The sequence below is a fragment of the Halyomorpha halys genome, unplaced genomic scaffold (genome assembly GCF_000696795.3).
Source record: "Halyomorpha halys isolate HHAL.00 unplaced genomic scaffold, Hhal_1.1 Scaffold45.1, whole genome shotgun sequence".
NCBI lineage: Eukaryota > Metazoa > Arthropoda > Insecta > Hemiptera > Pentatomidae > Halyomorpha > Halyomorpha halys.
The window spans coordinates 447857-472888 of NW_027113993.1; the positions used below are offsets into that span (position 1 = coordinate 447857).

Consider the following 25032-nt stretch of genomic DNA (forward strand, 5'->3'; position numbering starts at 1 on the left):
ATATATACAATGCTGTGTATTTTGGCAATTCAAGGTATTTGGACAGCTTGGCTAAATAAACTATAACTTTTAACATAAAATCACCAAAAATATTTTAATCGAAATCGGTGAGAAAACATCGTGCATTTTATTTATAAGTTGACGTAATGATGGTTAACGCTGAGGCCCTTACCCGTATATATTCCTCCTTCAGGGTTAACGACTGGATTCGTATTCAAGATGCATGAGTGATACATCATACGTTCATGTAATCTAGAAAATTGTCCTTGTTCAAACGAAAAATAGTTTCTACTTCCTTTAACCTTGTTTAAGCTATCTCCTCTACTGTTTAAACTTACAAGATGTCTGTAGCAACAATTTTTTAATTATGTTATTTTTTTTAGTAATTATAAACAATTCTAGTCTAATTGCACAGATGTTCCTATAAACAATGGGGTGGTTAAACATTACAAAACTTGAGAGCATGAATGTTCCCAGCACGACATGGAAAAACAAAAAAAAATATGACGAAGGAAAAAAATAACATGACACCGAACCTAATCTGTCAATATAGCAGATTTAAAGATGTCTTTAGTTATATAACTACTGAACTAATTTGATACTTTTGAAACACAATATGTTAGCTGAATTTATTTCTTAGCAGATTAAGATATAATAATTGTATCCTACTATCCTGCCTTCAGGTAAAAGATTGAAGCACAATAGTTTCAATTTATTTATTTTTATCTTGGACACTTCAAGAATACATTGGAGTATTTACAGTTTAATATTTTTTTCAAATAAACTTTTCAACAATTTTTGTATATAAGCAACTAATTGCATTTAAAACTATTTAATTGATATGTTTTAAATTTAATTGGTCCTAGTGTCTATTGTCAGTGAACAATGATGCTTACATTGTTTCCCAAACCCTCCGATCCTGCATCACCTCCCTTGAAGAATGGTGCCAAAACTGGAGAATTAAAATAAATTCCAAAAAATCCCACCAAATCACATTTACCCTTTGTCCTAAACCCATGACCTCTTGCCCCACAGTATCCTTTAAGAATATCCCACTTATTCCTGTCGAACCGATCCGTTACTTTGACTACATCTGGACAAACGACTGACATGTCATCCTCATGCAAGACTGAAAAGACAGGAGACTGCATGTCGATTCCGACTATTACAACATTTACTAGACAAACGGTCTAAACTGCTTACACACAACACATTACAAAAGACTGATCTACATGACTATAATAAGGTATCTGGACATACGGAGTTGAGCTCTTTGGGGCTTAACTAAACCATAAAATTCCTCCGAAATCCCTAAAGTCCAAAATCCTTCGTAAAATCGTTACATTGTCAGGAATCAAGTCATCCATAAGGACCTCAATTTCTCATATGTTGCCGATTTGGCCAGAACCAGATACCAATCCTTTTATGATAAACTTCCCAACCAACCAGATCCACTTGTTTCTAACCTGGCTTCTCATTCATTACCTAATAATCCTCCTACGCGTCTGAAAAGAAGATGGCCTCGAGATCTTCTCCTCTAAAAATGTTATTGGAGTTATACCAATGGATAGATTCTCCACATGTTTGAATCATGTTACTATGTCACCTACATCAAATTTACTTGTTGTATATATTTTTATACAGTTGTAAATATCAATAAATAAATTATAAAAAAAAAATTGTCCTAGTATCATTGGACCAGTCACCAATTTTAAATATACACTAAGCTTTAAAAATTTAACTGAGAGACTAGTCAGGAAGAGGTGAGAGGGAGATAGAAGTTCAATTAATAATTATTATAAAAACTTACAAAACTTTGATTCCGTTAATCAAGAACAAATTTAAGGTCTTTTTCTATATTTAATATATATTCCAGGCGTTTTTTTTGTTATAGTTAAGTAATCCTTTATTATTAATTTTATTGTAATTTTTCCTTTCCTAATTATTATTTATTCTCTGTGAGCTGTGAGGTTTCGATGGTATATAATGGAGTTTTTATGTTGGTTTAATTTTTTTTTTTTTTTAACTTTCTAATGATTTACCAATTTTTCCACAGGAACATTTAGGTTGATAAATATTATCAATAGTGTCCATTGTTTGTTTTTGTATATCGTTTCTTTTATTTTACTAAAATTGTTTGCAATTATATCATTATATTGGTGAAAGATGTCCAGGTGGAGGTTCAATAAAGGTTTCAAAATAGTAACAAAAAACTATTTGTTGTTAACTAACGTTTCGCCCCATTGAGCGAGTCAGTTGGCATCAGAACGTCATTCTTAATTAATTAAACCCTGACGAAGCCCTGCAAAGTGGGTTAACAATAAATAGTTTTTTGTTACTATTTTGAAACCTTTACCTGGACTGTCTTCCTCCAATCTACTTCATACGGTCATCTATCTTCTTCCTAAATGTTGTAATTATCACGATAAAATTGAAAACTGAAGTATGCATGCTTATGTTTAATGAGTGATATTTTATTTTGTACATTTTCTGTGGTTTTATTTAAAATATGCTCATTTCTTGCTTTATGTTTTGCACTTATATTGCTATCAAAGAAAGAATTTTTATTGAAATCTTTTTCTTCGTATTAGGTAGTTCTAATTTTTTAAAGTTTCGCTTTCAGGTATTAATTGATAAGTTACGGTAGTAGTAAAAAATTCCAAATGTGCAGTAAGAACCCAAAATGTGTAAAATTGTTTATATAACCCCTAAATCTTGCAAAAATCAACTTCATTACGTAATTTATAACATTAATATGTACATGTAAAGCTTATCTAACCTTGTGTGAAACAATATGAATTCCCAAAACACTTACTATATTTATGAAAAGTACACAAAAACTAAACTATTTTGAATAAAAATCTTGATTAGCCATAATTAAAAATCGTAAAATGCAAACCGAAATTCCAATTTCGGGTAAAAAATCGATTCGATCAGTTACCTAATGTGCAATATAAAACTAGCATCAATAGAACATCTTTTTTTTTTAATCGAATTTCTGTTGAAGTTTTGTTGAATTTGAAGCTAGGGAACAAAGTATGCAATTGCACTGAAATTGAGTATCTAGTCATAATTATCTATTGTTTTTTGTTTTTTTTAATTAGTTTCATTTTCTTTTCCTACTGTCATACTGTAATTTACTCAGTTACAGAAGTTGAAAATTGTATCATCATTATTCTTCTTATATACAGTTGCAGGATTAAGCACTATTTTGTAATATTTTTTGACCAGAAGGAATGATAGTAAGATAAAAAAAATTATAAATAGTAGAAGTCAGATAGTAAACCAACTTAATGAAAATGGAAGATGCATAACATGTTTTGGACGTGCCTACGAGGTGGGAAGCTACCGTTATTATTATTACAAGGAATTTTCTTTATCATTTTTAAGATAACAGGATTATCTTGTAGTGTTTTCCTCTAACCTTCCATGTTCAATTTTTATTATATGTAACTTTTTTGTTAAGATATGACATGACAAGGTAGGTAGTTGCAAACAAAAAAAAAATTGTGAAATATGGTTTACTTTAATAGTATAAAATCTAATTAAAAAAAAAAAAAGTCTTTTTATAGGGGCTATTATCAATGGCCAAATAAAGTCAATCCGACTATAACTATTTTAAAAATTTAAAAGTCGTTATATAATTCTCAAAAAATCTGAATAAAAATATTTATTTTAAAAAAAGTTTATTTCGGTGGTTTATTTTTTTTTTGTGTGTGGAATTCATTTTTTAATACTGAATATACATCATAGAAATACTTGGGGAAAACCCTTGTGAGCCCATCACCTCCATTTTTAGTATAAAATTATAGAGCAATACATAAATTAACTCAAAATAATTTTTGTAACGTTTTGGGCTTATTGTCAATTTTCATCCCAGTTAATGTATTTTGCCCAAATAGAAATGAAAAATTTCATAATTCATATAATTTTTTTAGAAATACATATTTTGTAAAGTATTAATTTAATGAAAGCAACTGGAAAAATGACCTCATTTAATAAACAAGGGTTTAAATGAAAATTTTAGAAAATGGCCAATAGGATAAGCTGGAACATAGCAAAAATATAAAATACATAAAGATCTAAGGATTTTATATTATTATGTAATTTTTTATTAAAAGGCGTATACTTATGGATTTTTTAAAAGTATTTTTGATAAATGGATATGCTTAGTTAATGAAACAAAAATAATTACTTACATACTTTAGCATTCTTTCACAAGGTTTATCAATTTATAAACCAGATAATAGCGAGAAAACTACAATCATATTTTTTTTCTATTAATTTCTCTACCTTTATCTTTTATCAACACCGATTCAGAATTTTATTTTTATTATTATTTCTGAAATTTCCTTGTCAGATTAAAAATAAAAAATTTAAAAATACTATATGGAACACTTGATAAGCAACTACTTGAACATCAATGATTAAAAAAAAACACTGATAATCAAAAAACTTTAAAGGACATAAAAACTTCTATAAAAACATTCCGTTTATAATAAAAAAACTAATAATGAAGTTAATGATAAATTAATTCTGTAAATTAAAGAATATTAAATTAATTATTAATAATCCTTAATTATTATATAATAATGGCTATTTATTATTACAAAAGTAAATCCAATACAAAATTGCAATATCTATCGGGCACGTTATGCGAACAAGGACGGTCAACAACCTACACCTTGATCTCAACCAAGGACAGCACAAAGCCGACCTTAACTTGTAGGACGCCTCATGTTTATATTTTATGTACTCATGTATTTTTTTAAATAATATTTTACCTGAAATAATTTTCTTTATATTATCTTTAATTGCATAGCAAATCATAAAGATCGATAACTGAACCTACATACTGTTGTCCCAGCTGTCCAAAAATAATCGGTAATACCATTTTTATATTCAAAAAGAATAAAATATGAATTATCATTACTTATTTACTACCTGAATTTTTTCCTTTCTTCACTTAGTGACTTTGATTTCATTAAATTTCAAGTCAACATTTATTTTAATATTTCCTTAGTATATTTTGTTGTTACCTATTATATATTATGATTTCATAATATGAATCATACAATAATTGTGAAATATATAATAATAAAATATATATCTATATATTATTAGTATTATCATATCTTTTCTCTATCAATAGTTGTTATTTTCAAATTACCTATATTTCAGTTTTTCTTTTTTTTTTTTGTTTTTTGTTAGTTGTATTTGCGCTGTATTATATAAATTAAATCTGTTGCTGTACCTCTAGAAATAAGTTCTAGTATTACAAACAAAAATTCATTTTATGTTTATTATTTTTGTGTGTTATTTTGGAACCGAACAGATGGTTCCATCTGGTCGGACTGCATTTGTTATACTTTCTGAATAAATAGATAAAATTTAAAAAATAATAACTGGATAGCAATAAATAAAGATCACGTAAAATTAATTAAATGATACTTGAAACATATCGTCACTTAAGCTGAGTATCCCTCATAATTAAAAGCAAATCAACTACACCATTTTTATGCTTGTAAAAAAATGCATCATTATAGAGATATCTAGATTCAACCATCGGTTTTTAAGGATAATGATATATATTTTTCTGGTTTTGAGAATTCTTTCGAGATGTCTCTGGACTAAAGCGTTAATTTTTTTAATTGTACATAGTTTATGTAGACTTATGAGGCATCCATATTTGTTTAATTGTTATGAAAAAAATATTAGGGGTATATATAATATATAAATATTATATAAACGAGTCAACCAAATTTTCATTGCTGTTGTTGCTTTTGTAAACTTGACAGAGGTTAATATTAAGTTCAAATATAAATTTAAATTTTCCAAAAAACTTTTATTTATAATTTAATAACTTTATTAAAGCCAGTACCTCCAAAACCCATTAATAGCTTAGTATGAATGAAGTACTTTTTAACCATTAACCATGAACTATGAGCTATCCCCTTCTACAGTAAATTGATTGATAGTGTAGATGATTTAAACAGAATAACTTTCCATGTAACAGTATGACTAATCATAAATAAGACAAAACATAAATTATATGGATGTGATTAATTAGGGGACTAAAAAAATGGTAATATAATCCTGAAAATGGGGGCAGAGCACCTAACGTCGAGGAAAAATGAATATGGAATAAAGAAAGAATATATTATTTCACAATTATTGGGTAAATGGTCTTCCATAATAAGAATAAAATCATTACTAAATATCTAGACAATATTATTCCCTTTTGACGAGATTATAAATGAGTCACAGTAACAAAGTTACTTAAAAGTTACATAAAATATCAAAATTACTTATTTCAGGTATTATGACACATTAGGGAACGTATCAGAAGAAAATAACTCCATTGGACAAAAAATTTAGTAATTTTAAACTAAAATATATCACTTCAACTTAACGTTTATAAACTTACGGTAATAGCTTCAACTGAGATCATTAACAACAAAACAGGACCCAAATTAAGAGGATGGAGATCTGCTGTGGATTACTGGGTCAATCAGGGATGGGCAGCGGAATAAGGAAAATTGTGAAGCTATAAAGCTTATCATCTAAGAGTGTGTAATTAGTTGTAAAATAATTTACAGCCCGTAAACTGAGATGAGCAGGTTAAAGACGCCTACAGAGGGTCGATATGTAGGAGTGATTCACAGCGCGCAGGTCCTGCTCCAAAAGCCACGATACTCCCTCGAAATATTTGAAAATGTCAACAATAAAGGCACATAACGCTCATCCACAACTGGTTGATAGGAAATCCACCTCACGCGATAAAGAAACATGGAGGAATACCGGGAGGACTATACTAAAACCTGGGAGTTCATAATCAACCGTGACAATCCTGCTATTTCAATTAGTGGTAAAAATAGAAATTTGGAATAATGGTTATTTTGATTTGATTTTTTTTTTTCAAATTCTTCTATTATTTTCTTCATGTCGATTTAATTATTTTTTCCCAATTGAACTTAAAATCACCAAAATAGTGTGATTAAAAATTACTGGAAAATCACTGATTGACCGTGTTTTAAAAATTACGTAATTTTTTTTTAAATATTCTTTTCATTGTCTATTTTATATTGTATTATATATTTATTACTATTTGAGTTTTTTTTCTTGTTTTTTTTACCGCACCCGGACTATCTTCCTTTGATTAAAATGTCGTGAAACGTTCCCATGAAGTATAAAACATGTATATAGAAGTTATTGAAACAAATATGAGAAAACATAAAAGCCTATCCCTATATATGATATAATAAGACTTTAGACGATTATGGAAAGAAACGTCTCAATTAATCTATTTTAAACAAACATTATTTAATAGCCATATCCCTTCTCTTCGTCATTGTGAAAATGACATTATAAACAGTATATTAAATTCGGAATAAAGATTTAATTTGACAATCCCTATTAAAAAATTGACGTTGGAGAAAATATTTTTAAGAGCAGTCTTAACTTTATTCACTGTCGCACGTTTGTTGACAATGAGTTGACAAATGACAGTTAACAGAATAGTAAGGAGTTTCATATAGAAGCCTGCCAATGATTATGGCAGCTAAACCACTGGTTCTTAACCCGTAGCCAATGAGCCAGAAATCGAACCATGTGTGGGCCATTTCTAACTTTGGGCGAAGGTCCTAGCTCCCCGGTAATTATTTGAAAGTTACGTTAACATGAGCATTTTTTTCAGGCACTTTCATAGTGAATTTACTTGTTAAAGTGTTCCAACTGACACTCTCACAACCGAAAAATTAACAATAAATCCTTTCAAAATGCGTGATACAGAACACGTGCCACCCTAAGCTTCTCGTGGCTCACCTGTGGTCCTTGGTTAGGAGCCAATAAACTAAACAAAATAGCATACCACTAATAAGGAACTAGTTCTTCCAAAGTTGTTGTCAAAGTTTCGGTCTTTGATGCTATGTTTCAACTTAAAAGGAAGTTGAAATTTTTTTCAATGTTTAATGAGCAGTTAACAACAGCTAGAAGAATAAATGAGAAGAAAAATTAAAAGAAATTTAAGCGAAAATATGACATATTACTAATTAACTATATTTTGTATAATAAGTAGTTATGTTTGTTGGAATAAATATTCAACATAAAATTAACTTGAATAGCAACAATAACCACATTAAAGCGAAGATATTATTTTTTCATTCTATTAACGCGTCAGGTCACATGCACTTATTCAAGAGGACTTCACGAAAGTGGGGACCAAGCAGGAAAAAAGGAATTACAATATTTTAGAGATGGGTTGTTTCTTTGTTACATTTCCGGTAGATAATTGCTGCTATCCGTAAAGCGTTGTGAAAAAAGTTGCACAATTCCACTCTGTCCTTGGCAATGGCAGTCAAATGAGAATATCCAAATTTGGTCTGGTACTGAAACGAGTTTAAAGATTCAAGCAATCTCATAACGAAGTAGACTCGATTTCTGTGATCGATACTTGATCTTTTATCTTTGAACTACTTACTTGCATCATTTTACTGCCTTTGGTCTGATTCTCATATGAACGATTTTAAAATATAGCGATATTTGGACACCATCACTTAATGTTATCCTCAAAACTGGCTCAGAAAATATTTTGCGTCAGTAGATATATCAATTTTCAAGAGAGTCGAAAACAACTCTATCATTTTCCCTATTTTTGAGCAGTGCAAACACCTACGATAACTGCGTCGGATGTCCTAAATGTATGCTTAAATCAGCTTGTTTACATGAACTAGAATAGAAGCATCTTAAATTAGCTTCTTGGCCCGCGTCGGAATCTGCCTTCGGACACACCTCTTTTGAAGCTTCAAAGAGACAGTGAACACACCCCCAGGGTTAATTTATTTTTTAAATAATGGGATATTTTAAATTATTTTATATCCCCATAAAATAAAACATTATTTGATCAGTCTGTAGTTTGTTGATTGATAAAATTATGCAATTTATCTTGTAAATTCATCTACTTAGAAACTATGATTTAGATTTAATGGATAGTTTGATTATGTTCATCTTGTCTATTCTTTTGTTTGTATATATTTTAAGAGAGTTTTTTATTTTATTTTATTATTATTATTATTTTTTTTTATTTATTTATTTTATTTTTTTTAATTTTAGTATGTATGAGATCATTCATCAATATTACCTATTGCCCACAACTGTGTGGCAGATTGTAATATCTATCAATAAATAAATCTATCAATTTACAAATTTAAAAAAAGATTTAATGAATCGTTATATGATAAAGTTTCTGCCTATAGTTCCACTCGGAGGATTCTGGAAACTCTTATATCATACAATACTCTGAACGCCAGAGGCGTTACTCGCGATGCCCGTGACGTTCCTGCTGACCGCTATACACTACAATTTTTATCTAAGAACATTCTTTATATTACATAAACACAGAGTACTCCAGCCCTTTTTTTATTCAGTTAATAATTATTAAATTAAGTGAAACTACAAATACATTTTAGAATGGTTATAATATAGATATAGGCAAGTAGCAGACAAGTTATGAAAAATAGCCTACTTTTCTTCAAAGGTAAAATGAACCCAAAAAGAGGGAACTTAGACACGCCCCCGGAGCTTAGGTTTACGTTGAGGTTAATAGCAATATCCACCATTGTAATTTAAACTAAAGATAACGTCAGCCGGTGATTGTTACCTAATCCCCTAACACCCCCCTGGAGTTCATCAGAAGGCCCGCTTTTTTGGCTTCACTTTTCCTGACCACCAAGAGGTCAAATCTTATTCAGTTATAACATCTGATTAATTTCATTGTAAATGGATGCCAACTTTCATATTCTTGTTCCTTTCGCTCGGCACTAAATCTCCATAGTTAATATAATATTTTAATTAAACAATCTATATAATTATATAGATATACTTTTTCATTTTACAAAACCAAACTGGAACAAGAAAGATTTCCTTCTCATCGCAAACCAATGCAGTCCTACCCAAGGTTCTGACAATTCCTGTTACAATTCAAGGTGCCAGGAACTTAGCATTGCGAAAAAGGAACTGGGAGAACAAAGAACATGAAGTGATCGATAAAAGTGATTTATAGAACATAAAAAGTAGAAAAATTAACTTCACTGATAACATTTTCTAATTACTGGTCTTAATAGTAAAAAAAGTACGTTACGAACGAGTTGTATCCCTTCCTACAAATATAGTACAAGTCTGATCAGAATTAAGAAATAAAAATACGCTTGAAATTTACATGTAGGAAGTTGCTTGATATATATAATTAAGATAAAAGAGTTGATAATTATTAAATATGAGTTTATCCGTACTTTTTATTTTTACTTACCTGTATGTCGAATATTTAAGTTTTCGACAAAAATACACGGTTTGAAGTCCCCCGAGACAAAATTATAAAGTCTAATAAAAAAGTGTGTGTGTATGTGAATAACAATCAAAAAGTCGAATGGAGCTGTAATTACATGTTTAGAGAAGTTGTATGGCTGGAATATTGCAATAACCTTTTTTTTTAAATCGACTGACACCGGAAGTACTAATTTATATAATCCAATTAACCAATGAATTTCAATATTTTCGATATAAGATAAAAAAAAAAAAAAATTCAACTTCTACTATATTACTATAAATTCAATGAACTGAATACTAAGAGCAATATATTTTATTGGACGGATGTGCATTTCAAAGCAGATAGAGTAGTTAATGATTAGTTTCGATTTAATTTCTTTTGACATGAAATCCTCTAGACAGGATTTCAAACATTTACTCGGTAGCGAAATTGACGATAACCGCTATAGGAAAACTGGGTAATTTACTGCAACAAAAGTTTTCCTTAGTGAAATTATTGTGGGAATATTACCATGGAATGTAAATTGAACCCGGATCATGTTCACCAGAAGGTGCAATAAGTTGCAATCAGTAAATATATATATTCGAATATTTAGTAATTACTTTGTAGTGTAGTTTTATTAATTTTTTTCTATTACAGAATTATTTGTAATTTTTAATTTATTATTCGAATATGTAATAAAATTTACCTCCGTGCCTTTGTTGTTGGTATTAGCACTCACTCACTAACTTATTGATGTCTTCTTCTGGAAGCTTCTACAGCCACCCGTTTGGAACATAATCAAATTTACTTTTAAAAAAATTCGCTAAATAAGACCATCTTTACCTAAGATGGAAATCCATTTTGATCCTTATCTAAACATAGAACAGGTATGGCTCACTCACTGAAATTATTAGGTGACTATAAGGCCGTTACCCCAAATCTCTTTCTAAATTATATTGATTGAAAATTTATAATTAAAAATTTAGTAATTTTAATAGCGAAAAAATGGAGGAAATAAATAAATATTTAATAAACTGTTAAATAAATAAATATTAGGTTAATAGAGGTAGGGGAAATGAGGAGAGAGAGAGGGAGATGATAAGAGAGGGGGTGATTAAAACCTTCATTAGCACGGAATTCTCTACTTGCTTCTTTATAAATGATTTATTAATAAATACATACTAAATAAAATCATTTATTTTAATCCGAATTTTAAAAAAATAAACTTAACTTAAAATTTGAAAAATACTTTAATGTAATAATATATCACAAGAATATACAGATGAAGAGAGTAGAAAATAAAACATTTATATGATTTAAATAACTAATCATTTAACATTTGTTCGCTATCCTCAATGACCAATTTTAAATTGAAAACGATTTATCAAATCAATCATTTCTTAACGTAAATTTACCTTTTTTTCCTAAGAAACATGATCTTTAATTTTTGGCTTATAAAAAACCCCTTATGTATTTTGAGGCTGACTATAAATGCTTGACCCAAAAAATACATATTTTTTTTAATTGTATGAACAATTGTTATTGTTCATACAATTAAAAGGAAGAAATAATGGATTAGCAGGCACCTTCCTAACTACTCAAGCGTCAAGACATAAAAAAATATATTGGACATTTGATATATTGAAGTGTCATAATGAGTATTTAAAATGAGTTTTGAAAAACTATTATTACTTTGTCCTTGTTCAACATAAAAAATAGAATGAAATGATAACAAAAGAAAAAATTAACAAACGTTAGTAAACTGTCCTACCTCCTTGAAGCTGTCCCCTGCAATGCTGACTGGAAGCTTAGGGCTGGGATCATGAAGGAAAGGTTATTCAAAGACTGGAGGGCTGCCACGACAAAATTCCTCGTCCGTCCTATCGTCGGAGAAACCTTTTCTAATTCAAACACGGGGCGGTTTTAATTTTTTTTATAAACAGTTTAAGGAGGCCATATTTAAATACGATTTTGTTGTAATCAATAGATGAACCTTAACTACAAATGTTACTATAGCTTATTAACTGATCCACCAACCTCTTCCAACTAGGTGTAATCTTTGAAGCCAAGAATTTATTAAGAGTTAGACAATTGGAAAACTACAGACTAGAACACCCACGGTTCATTACTGTGCGCGCACTTGTATGAGTTCATAGAAGTATGACGTATTGCTCTACCCGCACACATTCATACAGACTACGGACTACCCCTCACTACTCATACATGCCCACACACTTTCGTTCTTTTATGAACTAATACAAGTGCTCACACCGGTATAAAAGTGAATATGCCCCTTTAGATTCATTTAAATAAGCACTCATTAAAATAATTACTAATATTTTTTTATTCATTGACAGTTCACCTTAAAGTAAATTTATATCAATTTTTTTCTTAATAGAAAAAAATCACAATCCGAATTTCACGCATATCACACCCCTAGAAGGAATGAGACGACAAATCACGGACATAATTTATTTGATATGGAGTTTGAATTAATAAAATCTATAGTATTTGAAACAAGATTTTAAAGCCGTGGCAAATATCAAAATATCTGCAAAATGTTAGCTAAATAATGTAATTAAAACAAGAAACACCTCAAAGTTATTCGTAACCAGCATTTTATTGATATTTTTTTCCTTATTAAATTGACATAAATTAAATGAATATAGAACAATAAATAAAAACCAAATTAAACTTTAACTAATATAATATCTTTAGCACAGTCATTCCTATATAAAATATTTACATTGAGCCTAGAAAACTCCGAGCATGTCCTGCTACTTGTGAAAGAAAATGGAAGACACCGCGCTTTGTTTCTACCGCGTCAATGACATTGAAAGTCAGTGGAGGCTGAGCAAGGGCGCTGGCGTGGATTCTCGGTGGAGAATCTAGCTATTGCCAAAATTCCAATACAATTATTTAAAATAGATCCTTGGGTCACTGCCGTTTTAAAGTTCGAAACTGATTGCAAGGGTGGGTGAAGCTAGATTGGAATTACGCGAAATGTGAAGAATTGGGATGGCATTGCCTGAGACAATGATATATTAAGGTCAAGTTATTGTTGAATACATATTATGCAGCATTACCTATTGTTCGAAGTAATTTGGACTGAAAGAATAGAATTTTATTAATATTAACGAGTTCGGATTTGGTTTTGAGGTTGCTAGATAAAAGGGTCTGATAACACATTATATGAATACATTAACAATATTTATAGATATATATTTTAATAAGGATTATGGCTAATATCACAACACACAAGGGCCGCCCATAGCTCAGTGGTTAAGCACAGTCTTACCAATTTGATGTCTCGGCGGTGCCGGTTCGAATCCGGCCTGGGACGTCGACTTTTTTCATTGAATGGCGGTCCCACTAAATGAAGAACTTTGACCCCCAACCATGGTTAGGCAGTATAGGACTCCAATGATAGTCTTGCCCGAAAAAGGGAAAAAAAAAATATCAACAGCAAAATGTGTATCAACAATTTTATACAACAATACCAACTTACATTATGTGTAGTAATAATCATTTATTACTGTTATTAATATTATATAAGTAAAGCACAGCTACATTTTTAAATTTACTGAAAGGACCTTTGAAGGCTTCAAAACCTAACTGTTGTGGACTTCCTAAATCTTAAGATTTCACTGGGTTATATTATTCCAAGGGTGTAGTAAATAAGAAAGCCAAGAACGATGAATTGATTTTTTAAATAATATGTCCTTGAAACTTCAATAAAATGAATCAATGACCTTGCATCTATTTGTCGAATCTTACCAACAAGCTCCACTAACACTTCATGTCCTTTGCCATTTATCTAAATAAACTCTGTTAATGAATAAATAAAAAACTTTTAATTTTATTAATTTACCTGAACTTTCACTACATAACATGCTTAATCAACTTGGCAAGCTATCCCAAGTTGACCAGTCACCTAGTCCAATTCTAGAATGGAATGGAGCTTGGTAAATCTATTTGGCTTGGCGTCTCCTGGTTATTTTAGTTACGGATTCACGGCTTGGTTTCCAATTGCTCTTTGCCTAAACGTATCTGTCAAGTTTCAAAATTTATAACAGCGCTACCAAATAATTTTGTGGTACCGAATAAGGGATCATTTAAGAGGCAACAATGTTACATTCAATGTGATCTGTTTCATCTGATCGTAGCAACATTTGCCCACTAATGCTGTAAACCAAACTTAATCATAAGTGTAATACCTAACGGCTTCTCATTTATTTAAGCTAATAAACTTAGTTTAGCTCTTTTGTGCTGAAATGAAAGCTAAGTTTTCAAATTTGTACTATGTTATCGTTCTCATAGAACGATGATACTTCGCATAATACAAAATAAATACTTTCGAAATTTTTTTACGTTTTTAGAATTTTATATTATTAAAAAAAACTAATTGTGTATATATTCTCTTTATTAGAATTATATATTAAAAAATAATTACTACTTAACATTTCTTTTTTCAGTTTATTCGATCTAAATCCATTTGTCAATATTTTTGATTACACGTAATTTACATTTTTTTAAATAAATTTAAAGGGGATTTTCGTTTATGGGAATATTCAACCTAAGTTATGCTAACGAGGTTAATCATTAGTTCATTATCAACGAAAGTTAAAGTAGAACCTCGGACACTGTCTGAAGTATAAACGATAAACTTTCATTTAAACCTACTTAAAAACAACACGTGCAGCTGAACCCATCGTAACATCGGGAGTTTTATTTTTGGCAGGTCCCAGGCTACTCTAAAAACTCACTAGTGTTGGCGTAGTATTGCAAAACCTTACAACAGGAAGGTCGCACTGAATTAATTCGTATTATCTCTTTGGCCTCTATTCTGTTTCAATTATTTTGAGTTTTAATCTGTAATAAATTTTAATAATTATATTAGCGAGTCATTGAGAATTTCACTTATACATTTCCTCAATAATTTAATAATTTTAAACATTTATTATAATCAACTTTATTGCGGTTGTTCGTTTTTCTATTATTTAATATTAATCAAAACTATCAAGGAACTATCTTTATGAATAATATTTTTAGTATAAAACTGTATAGTAATTCCAAGGAAACTTGGAAGAGGAAGAACAGATAATCTATACAAAGCACTGTTTTGGAGATAAATAATAAGGTAAATTAAATTTTGATTTTAATTCAATTAGAGAAATAGTAAATTTTGTCTAAATATTAGTAATAGATTTTTTAATTTATATATTTTTTACACATTATATATTTTTACAAATAAATCTTTTGTAAAATGATGAATTACATATATAGTTTTGCACTAAAAAAAATGTAGGCTTAATCTGATTCAAAAGGTTTTTCCTTAATATTTTTGATTTAATATTTTATTATAAATTTAAATATTTTAGATGGAATTCAAACATTTCAATCTTCAACTCAATAATATTTGCACGAATAAACTCTCACCAAACCGTGAAATCTTTGTATGCATTAGTCATATCACCAATTTTTATCATATTTATATATTATTATTATATATCATATTTTACACCATATTTATCATTAATAATTACATGCTTTAAAAATAAAAAGAGGTAATGAGGTAATTTACCATAAGAAATCTATATATCGAGAAAAAATATAAATAAATCTAATCCTTTCTTATAAACTTAAATATAAAAAAGTTTTCTAAACAGTTTTGGAAAATTATAATTGAATCATGATTTAGATAATAATATAACTTGTTTTTATAAAATTAGTTCAAGAATCATACAAACTATAAGATAATGTTTTGTGGGGATGTGGAACAGTAACAGACTTTACCAACTATGATAAGTTCCAATTTATATACACTTTATTTTATTAAGTTATTATTAATAAATCATAAAATGGTATAGTTTCCTGAAATTTTTCAGAATGTATTGATAAATACAGAAATTGCTGTGGATAGCGTTGGCAAAGGGGATTAGAAAAATAATCTGAACTTGAAAAAATAAGCTAAATTTAGTTGTCTTAATATATGTGTAGCTGTTTAAAAATATTTTTTGGCGCCTCTTATGTGTCAAAGAAATTAATTTAAGATAAAAATGCACGTGTACTACAAGCTAATAGTTTTCACTCGATTATGTTATTTTATCGTATTTGACTTGTAGAAAAAACTCAAATCTAAAGGCATTAACTTATGCGTCGAATGACAACCAAAACGTATTAATTATATCAAGTAGTATGTTGTAAACTGTCGAAAACCAAAAACCTTTTTTTTTTTTATTTTACCTGAATTTGATGCATAGTACTACATATGAATCCAAGCATAACGAGAAAACGCATTTATGGAGGCCCTAAAACGAATACTAAGCCGTTAATTAGTTTGATTAACTTAAGAATAATTCGGCTAAATGATATGGTCATATACCAACTACTCTGGTCGTTCCATTGGCTCTAATAGCTGCTCTGTTGAAATCCAAAGAATAATCATAACAGGATTCACTATAACATTTGTAACAGGAGTTATGAGCGAATTTTTTTTTATTTGCATAAGCATGCTCTCTGGGCTGGATTTTATGCACCGAGTTTCTATGAAGGGCTCTAATAATGAATTGAAAAGCTTTTTTTTTTTCCTAATTTAATTTTAAGATCAAAACAAAACTTCAAGAATCAGTTTCTAGTTTATTTACCAATACAACCATAACACTTCAGAATTAGAAGGTATCATCGTTGCAAAAACCTATCACAAATTAAATAGAAATATAAAACAAGTCAACTCTTGTCAAACGGGTCCGAGGAAAGCGTTCACTAAATTAAAAAAGGAAATTCACATTCTTGACGCGGGGAGTATGGCTCGGGAAAAAAAAAGTGAGCAGGAGAGCTCCGTTGCCAAGGTCGTATTTTCCGCTCATTTGGTTTGTAAAACAGATGAAAACTTATTCGAATGTTTCATTAATGCTTTTAATCGCGGTGAGAAGTGAAAAAAAATTATGAACCGAGATAGAACTCCTCATATTCACATAGAACCCTCAAACCTCTACATCTTGTAAATTTGATGCGAGTCCGATTACACTGGCATGATACTATCTTGTGGAAAAACTACCCAATAATAACATTCCAATAGCATTTTTATGTTAGAAAGTCCAGAGGCCATCTTATTTACAGGCGCCTTGTAGGATTGTGAGAAATAGAAGAGGAAGCTTTGGTTGCTTAGGAAATTCAGAGTGGAAGGATTGATATCTGGTACGAGCTAGATCGGCAACATATGGAACATTAATACCTCTATTGATAATGTTATTTGCTACTAAGTAAAAAGCATTAGGATTTTACGAAGGAGTTTCGATTGCAAGTATTGGATATTTTAGAAGGGAGATTTCAATGGTTTAGTGGAGTTCCTAAGCATAACTTCGTAAGTCCAAATAAAGCTTGTTATAGTCAGTAAATCAGACTTTTGTAATTAATTCGAAGTTTTGACTGGTTATCTAGTAATTTTAGTTTAAAACAGAACAATTTCCTATCATTGTAGTTAAATGTGAGGATACCAAGTTAATCTTTTCTCCAGAATTAGTTCAAGGTAGGGAATCTATCTAACAGGGATAAATGGAATACTATTAAAGGATACTGTAGTGCAGTCCGTTTAGTTTATATATAGAAGGGATTTATTAGATTAATTTTATTTATTCTTGTTTGAGAGTGGTTTAGTTTATTATTAATTTAAAACAAATTTGATCCTTTTTTTTCTCTCAACTTTATTCTTTACAACTTTTCCAACGTTTCGACTCTCAGGTCATTCTCAAGGATACCTTCATATTGATGTAATTTTCTTTTTTCAAATTTTAAAAATGCAGGCTAATTGCCTTTGTCCCATATAACCTTTTCTAAATAATTTTTCCTTTTCTTTCTTTCTTCATTCAAATTTCAATAAAGAAATAAATAAAAATGTTTTATAAAAGGTTTAAATCTAGGAAAAATTATTTAGAAAAGGTTATATGGGACAAAGGCAATTAGCCTGCATTTTTAAGATTGAAAAAGCAAATGACATCAATATGAAGGTGTCCTTGAGAATGGTCTGAGGGTCGAAACGATGGAAAAGTTGTAAAGAATAAAGTTGAGAGAAAAAAAGGATCAAATTTGTTTTAAACAAGAATCGTGATATGCTGTTGCAGACCTCGGGGTCCAATTAGTGGTCAACAAGTTTAACTCAAATTGGAGAGCATGTGTTTTTTTTTTTTTTTTTTTTAATTTTTAATACATTTAAACTCTTTTAATATGCAATCACAATAATCACAAATGTATTGTTTTTATTCGTTATAAAAAAACAAATCGATTGGTTTACATGTAGAGCAAAGGAGGAATAGGATAATATAAACAAATTCTAAAATCATATAAAATACATTTTTTTCTATGCTCTTATTGGCAAGAACCGGATGCATATCTAACATTTTTCGACCTAGTATCACAAAAAAATTTCATTGAAATCGTTGATCCCTTGTTCGTATTTATTTATAGTATACAGTATTACAGTAATCTCACCTGACAGATAACCTATAAATATGCCTAGAGTTATCAAACAATTGATGACTTCTGCGCTAGATAATATTGAAATGAATTTACAAATAATTTCAACTCTGCCATACACAAATAATATTCCAGACAATGAAACGATATCACGTTTTAGAGAATTTTTATAAAAAAAAAACAAAAAAAAACAATAGTGAATAAAACTGGGAATTCCCAGCCATTTCACGTGCCTTCGTTTATGATGACACAAGTAAAGCATGGGTAAACTACCAAATTTTTCGCTCATCCAGTTTTAAATTCAGACTTCTAGAGATTTAACTTCTAGTCCTCGTAGTCATCAATACTTGCGTGTCAAGAGGATATTCTAAATATAAGTCTACTACGCATCCCATATTGCTGAAGGCCACCAAGGAGGATGGAAACACTGAAAACATAACACATGCATCGACATGTGATGGTTCGGGCATACATTAATTGAACCCACATATGCAACGAGGAACTAACCAACGCTTTTCTGCTTTTAGTGTGTTGTGTTTATTTTTCAAAGCTATACTCATAATATTTTTCATTGCGCAATGAAAATTCCAAAGCTTTGTTTATGTCTAATAGTAATTTAGAGTAATGCTGGATCAAAGGTCTCTTAAAAAAAATCAGGTGAGATGCACGCATCATACAATTTTCACATGTTCATACATCATACATCCTTTGAGTTGAAATTAATCCTCGCTCTTTTCAAAACAAAATATATATGCTCTAACTTCAAAGATGACTTTTTCCACTTCAACAAATTTATCCCTACAAGCATAGTGTTCCTCTGGAGGAAAATCTTTTATTTTTTTACAATCTCTTGGCCATTCAAGGAACTAAAATTGTCTCCTATTGGGAAATCAATAACTATTGGGGTAGGAGATGTGATTCATTGTTATGCAAGTTTTTAATTACTGAAATTATTCAGTTTGCCTTAGAAACTGTTAATTGGATTTTTTTTGATCGACTGGTAATTGTTAAAATAAATGATTGTACATTTATTTATTATAAATGTGCAATTAATAAGAAGAAACATATGCTAAATGTGCTTTGGTCGTAAATTATCACAGAAATTAGTCGTGTTCCTCCCGTGGGACATCATGCAGTCAATTATCCTCAGTCACTTTTCTATATTAGCTAATTTTTGTTTTAAAGCAATTAATAGCTTTAAATTAAATTTTCTTTGTTATATGTATTTTACTTAAGACAATTTTTAATTGAATAAATTTTGTATATCTTTTGGCATATAACGTTCCATAAAATTGTTTATTTGAAGTTACCATTATTTGTTGGAAGGCTGTTATTTTATCAGAATTTAAATGTATATGTGGTGTTAATAATTATCAATGATTGGTGTAATTTTTTTTCATAAACATTTTTAAAAAATCATACACCTATGAACCTATTAAACACGAAAAATTTCTAATTCCGGTCATAGGAGGATTTTAAACTTGAATTTTTCAATTTATAATGTTGTGTGAATAAATTTCATTTGAAAAAAAAATGGATGTATTGGCACATCTGACAAAAAAATTTGTTAATTTTGTATTTGACCTATTGCAAACATTATATTGTAGACTGGGGTTACTTATTAACAGACCTACCAGCTCTGGGACAGTGTAGCACTAACTCAGTAGAGAAAGTAACTCCAGCCCGCGGTACTTGAAATAAAATCAATCCAATTTCCAATAAAATCAAAAAAAAATTTTTATACGTAGTTTACTAAATTGTGAATATTATTTGAATAAAATTATATTTAATTTAAAAACTACATATTATTTTTTAATGTGAGGATAGTAGGTTTTCGATAAAGAACTACTTAGAATTTTTAAAAAAAAGTAGTCATGATTAAATACAAAAATAGAACAAGTATTGGTCTTAAAAATCGATCTTAACTAATATCGAAGTCCATTCTATTATGGACTTATTACTTCCCAAGATGTTACGTCCAATGTGAAAGATCATTGTAAATTCTGGCATCTGATTCAAAAAATAATTTTACAACTGTGAGAAAGGATGTTTTCGGGAGTAGGATTTAACGAAGCATAAGTTTGAATGAATATTCATTACTACTAGGAACAAAGCAATAACGAAAGATTTATTTCTCATGATTGTGGGAAAAACAGCGAATTTCAATAAAAGAAGTTTAGTCCACCAACTATGTGCATTACAGTCCACAAAAATATAGAAAAATATTTTTTCAAAGGTACCTATCACAAGCCTCAGAAATATGCAATACGGTATATGTAAACTACATGACTAATGTCTAAAACCATTATAGAAGCAGAAATCCAAGCAAACAAAGTAATAAATTGAACTATTAGACAGCTAGCGTTTAGAGTGAACTATAAACTTGAGAACCTTCATATTTCTTATTTCATCTAATAGCTTTAGGAAGGTGAAAATGAATTACCGTATAAAATTATAATTTCCATTTCTAGTCAAGAGAAAATTTAATGTATGCATTTTATAACTTTATGTATTTTCAGTGACACAGTTATAAATATAAATACGGCCTGCCTGCTTTGGTCCAAAATTGGAGAAAAGTTGAGCAGAAGTGTAAAACTGATTTTTATCAAATACCAACCACTACTTTTGGTTATGCATGCTCGAATGCATTTTACTATATAGCTGGATAGATAGTTCTAAAACAGCCCGTCCAATTTGGCTTGAAGCTGGAGGCATTTTACCAATATATATTTTTTAAAACTTAAATACATATACATGGAAACATCCACCCAAACGACATGACCTCCATGGATGGAAAGTGGATAGGTTCAAATACCTCGCCTCCAAAATAAATTAAAATGATTTGTTTTTTTTTATTTATCGACATTTACAACTGTATATAAAATACAACAAGCAAATTTGAAGTAAGATCATAATGATATGATCCAGCATGTAGAGAAACTACCCAGTAGTAGAACTCTAAAACCATTTTAAAATATAAGCTCACGAGGCCATCTTCTTTTCAGGCGCTTCGGAGGATTGCCGGGAATTGAAGAGGAAGAGAGGTTAGAAACTAGTGGGTTTGGGTGGTTAGGGAGTTTATAATGGAAGGAATGATATCGGGTCCGGGCTAGATCGGTTACATAAGGAACATTTAGGTCTTTATGGATGGTTTTATTAGTAACAAAATAAGGAGCATTGAGGATTTTACGAAGGATTTTGTATTGCAAGGATAAATTAAAATGATAAAACAGTAAAAAGAAAATACAGTAAAATGATCAATTAACTGAGATAGACCAGCTTATAACAAGCGCAAACAGAGCTTTCTTCCCTTTGTCAAAAATACTGAAATATCTAAAAATCTGATAAGTCATCCTTACAATGATCTCCAGGTGATAATGCAGGAATGATCTGGATCACTGGATGATCAGAGCCTTAACACATGGAGGAGGAGAGCTAACAGTGAACTGCTTGCAGAGACTGGTCAGTAAATATCTCATGAAATGAAAGCAAGGTGGTTAAGATGGGTTCGAAGGAACAAGTGGTTCGAAGCAATCTATAATACGGCTCTACACAGCAATGAACAACACTATAGTTGATAAGAGATCACGTAGGAGGCCAAAACCCAAATGGATATACAAAGATGCGAAAGAACTACAGCAAACTGAAAAGCAGTAGCACAAGACTGGCAGGCATGGAGAAGGGTGATTCGATTGCTAAAGATGTACAAGATCTGCACTGTGACATTTCTTCACTGTTTTGGACAACATAATTGGCGAACAGAATTAGACTGAACTATGGACAATGACTGACTTGACTGCTCAAAACACTAAGGAGCTCCGTCACGTGGAACACGTTAAACGCTAATACTTCAATATTTTCAATTTACTCAAAAAACCTTCCCATGTGAAAAATGTATTTTTGTTATCATAATATAAACAAAGTTTATATTACTTAAGATAAATTTTGTATTGTTAATATAATATAAAATTTATAACGCAGTATACTTACTTAAATTCTGAAACTAATCTACGAAACTATCCCCAAGTCTGTATAAGAGCACAATGGGAAAGCACGCAGATGTACAATCGTTACTACCAGCGATTTGTAATCCTTGGAAAAGTTATTGATTGAAGCCCAATTCTATTTTTGAATCACATAATGTTATAATTAAAAAAATTATCACAAGGTCAATTCAAATCCACGTCCATTCATCCTCCCTATTATTTCAAGTTCAAAAGCCATTGGCCGAGCATCCATTGCCCTATTAATCATGAGGGACAAGGAGAAATCAATTCAATTCCTTGGCTTCTCTTTCAGTCAACTAAACTCTGCCAATGCGAAACATCAGCAACATCATATATATTCTAGATTAATCAGAATTGTTTAATTTTATCGAATTATCAGAAAATAATAAATATGAAATACTGAGGCTTTATAAATTTAGAAAGTTTATATTACCTTATATTACTGATTATAGATTACCCAACACTAATCTGTAATCAGCTTACTACATTTTAAGTGAGAAATTTAAAAAAGTTAATATAAAATTATCAAAGGAAAGTTATTGTCTTAAAACTATAACTACATTTCAAGTGAGAAATTTAATTTAAAATTATCAAAGTAGAGTCATTTTCTCACTAATATAACAACATGTTAGGTGAAAAGTTTAAAAAAGTTAATTTAAAATTACCAAAGCAAGTTTATTGTCTTTCTACTATAACCTTTTAGGTGAGAAATTTAAAAATTTAATTTAAAATTATCAAAATAGAGTTATTTACTCGCTAATATAACAACATTTTGGTTGAGAAATTTAAAATTATCAAAGCAAAGTTATTTTTTTACTACTATAACATTTTAGGTAAGAAATTAAAAATTATCAATGTAGAGTTATTTTCTTATTACTATAACATTTTAGGTTAGAAATTTATAAAAATTAATTTAAAATTATCAAAGTAGAGTTTTTTTCTCGATAATATAACAACATTTTGGGTGAAAACTTTAAAATTATCAAAGCAAGGTTATTTTCTTACTACTACAACATTTTAGGTGAGAAATTTAAAAAAAAAAAATTTAAAATTATCAAAGTAGAGTTTTTTTCTCGATAATATAAGAACATTTTGGGTGAAAAATTTAAAATTATCAAAGCAAGGTTATTTTCTTACTACTACAACATTTTAGGTGAGAAATTTAAAAAAAAAAAATTTTAAATTATCAATATAGAGTTATTTTCTTATTACTATAACATTTTAGGTTAGAAATTTATAAAAATTAATTTAAAATTATCAAAGGAGGGTTTTGAAGTTGGAAGCTTTAAAATTTCATGCAAAAATATTTTTAATTTATAAATAATAATAACAATAAAGGCTAAGCGAACCCGAAAGTTCTACATACATCTACCCATGATGTATGACACCCATAAAAACCCAAATTTACAACATTATTGTGAAAACAATCCTCCCACCTACGCTATGGTCTACCCTTTAACGTTTAACTGTCGGTTCAGTGTTATTCGCTGCAATGCTGTACTGGCGTTGTGTAGCCTTCTAAATTCTCTTGTTAGACCATGCTGTTTCAGTCCATAAATTGTAGTAATGCTTTATTTTAAAAAATATTAAGACACAGTTCTTCTCTTAGTGTAAGGGGCGACTTTTCGCATCCCTAATGATTAGTAGCAAGAATAATAGTTTTGTAAATTCAAACATTTAAGTTTCTAAATAACAAGCATTTTTCGCCTCTGTTTGCTCATTACTTTCATATTTTTGTAGGAAACATAGACACTAAATTCTTAAACCTCTTTACTATTTCTAATTTATTTTCTTCTTTATCTACAACACTGAAATGGTCGCAGGTTCTAATGTATCCGTTTCTAGTCCTTATTCCTTAATCGATTTTATCAAAGCAGTTTCTTAATTTCCTCTCCTTCACGACGTTTGTTCTATTGAGAAAAAATGAGTGTACACCCAAACGATAATATATTATCACCTAAAGTTAAATCCTTTACGGTATACTTCACATTCACGATAACATATTCTATTGCTATATTAAATAAGATCGGTGAAAAAAGAAAGACGTTGCGTTAAACCAGATCTAAACTCGATCTTCTGGGATAATGAAGAAGCTAAGACGTATCAGTCAAGCACATCCGTACTGGATACTACTTGTATTTACTGTTCTTGTAATTACCTATTTTAATTCATAATGTCTTATAATTAACTATCAACAATTTTCTGACTGCTCAGTTGTTTCTTTTTTTAGATAAGGGTGGCACA

General features: G+C 29.7%; 1 protein-coding gene across 2 annotated transcripts in view; it reads right to left on the minus strand.

Annotated features, from left to right (window-relative positions):
• The window catches only part of LOC106689194 (facilitated trehalose transporter Tret1), a 127940-nt gene that overhangs the window by 77794 nt on the left and 25114 nt on the right, over nucleotides 1-25032 (minus strand). Inside the window, exon 1 of one of the 2 annotated variants that reach the window (XM_067051234.1) lies at nucleotides 6428-6493. The exons of the other annotated variant lie outside the window; for it this stretch is intronic. The gene's annotated coding sequence lies outside the window, so the exon portion shown is untranslated. Of the gene's footprint in view, nucleotides 1-6427; nucleotides 6494-25032 lie in introns of those variants that run through there. 2 annotated transcript variants of the gene reach the window in all.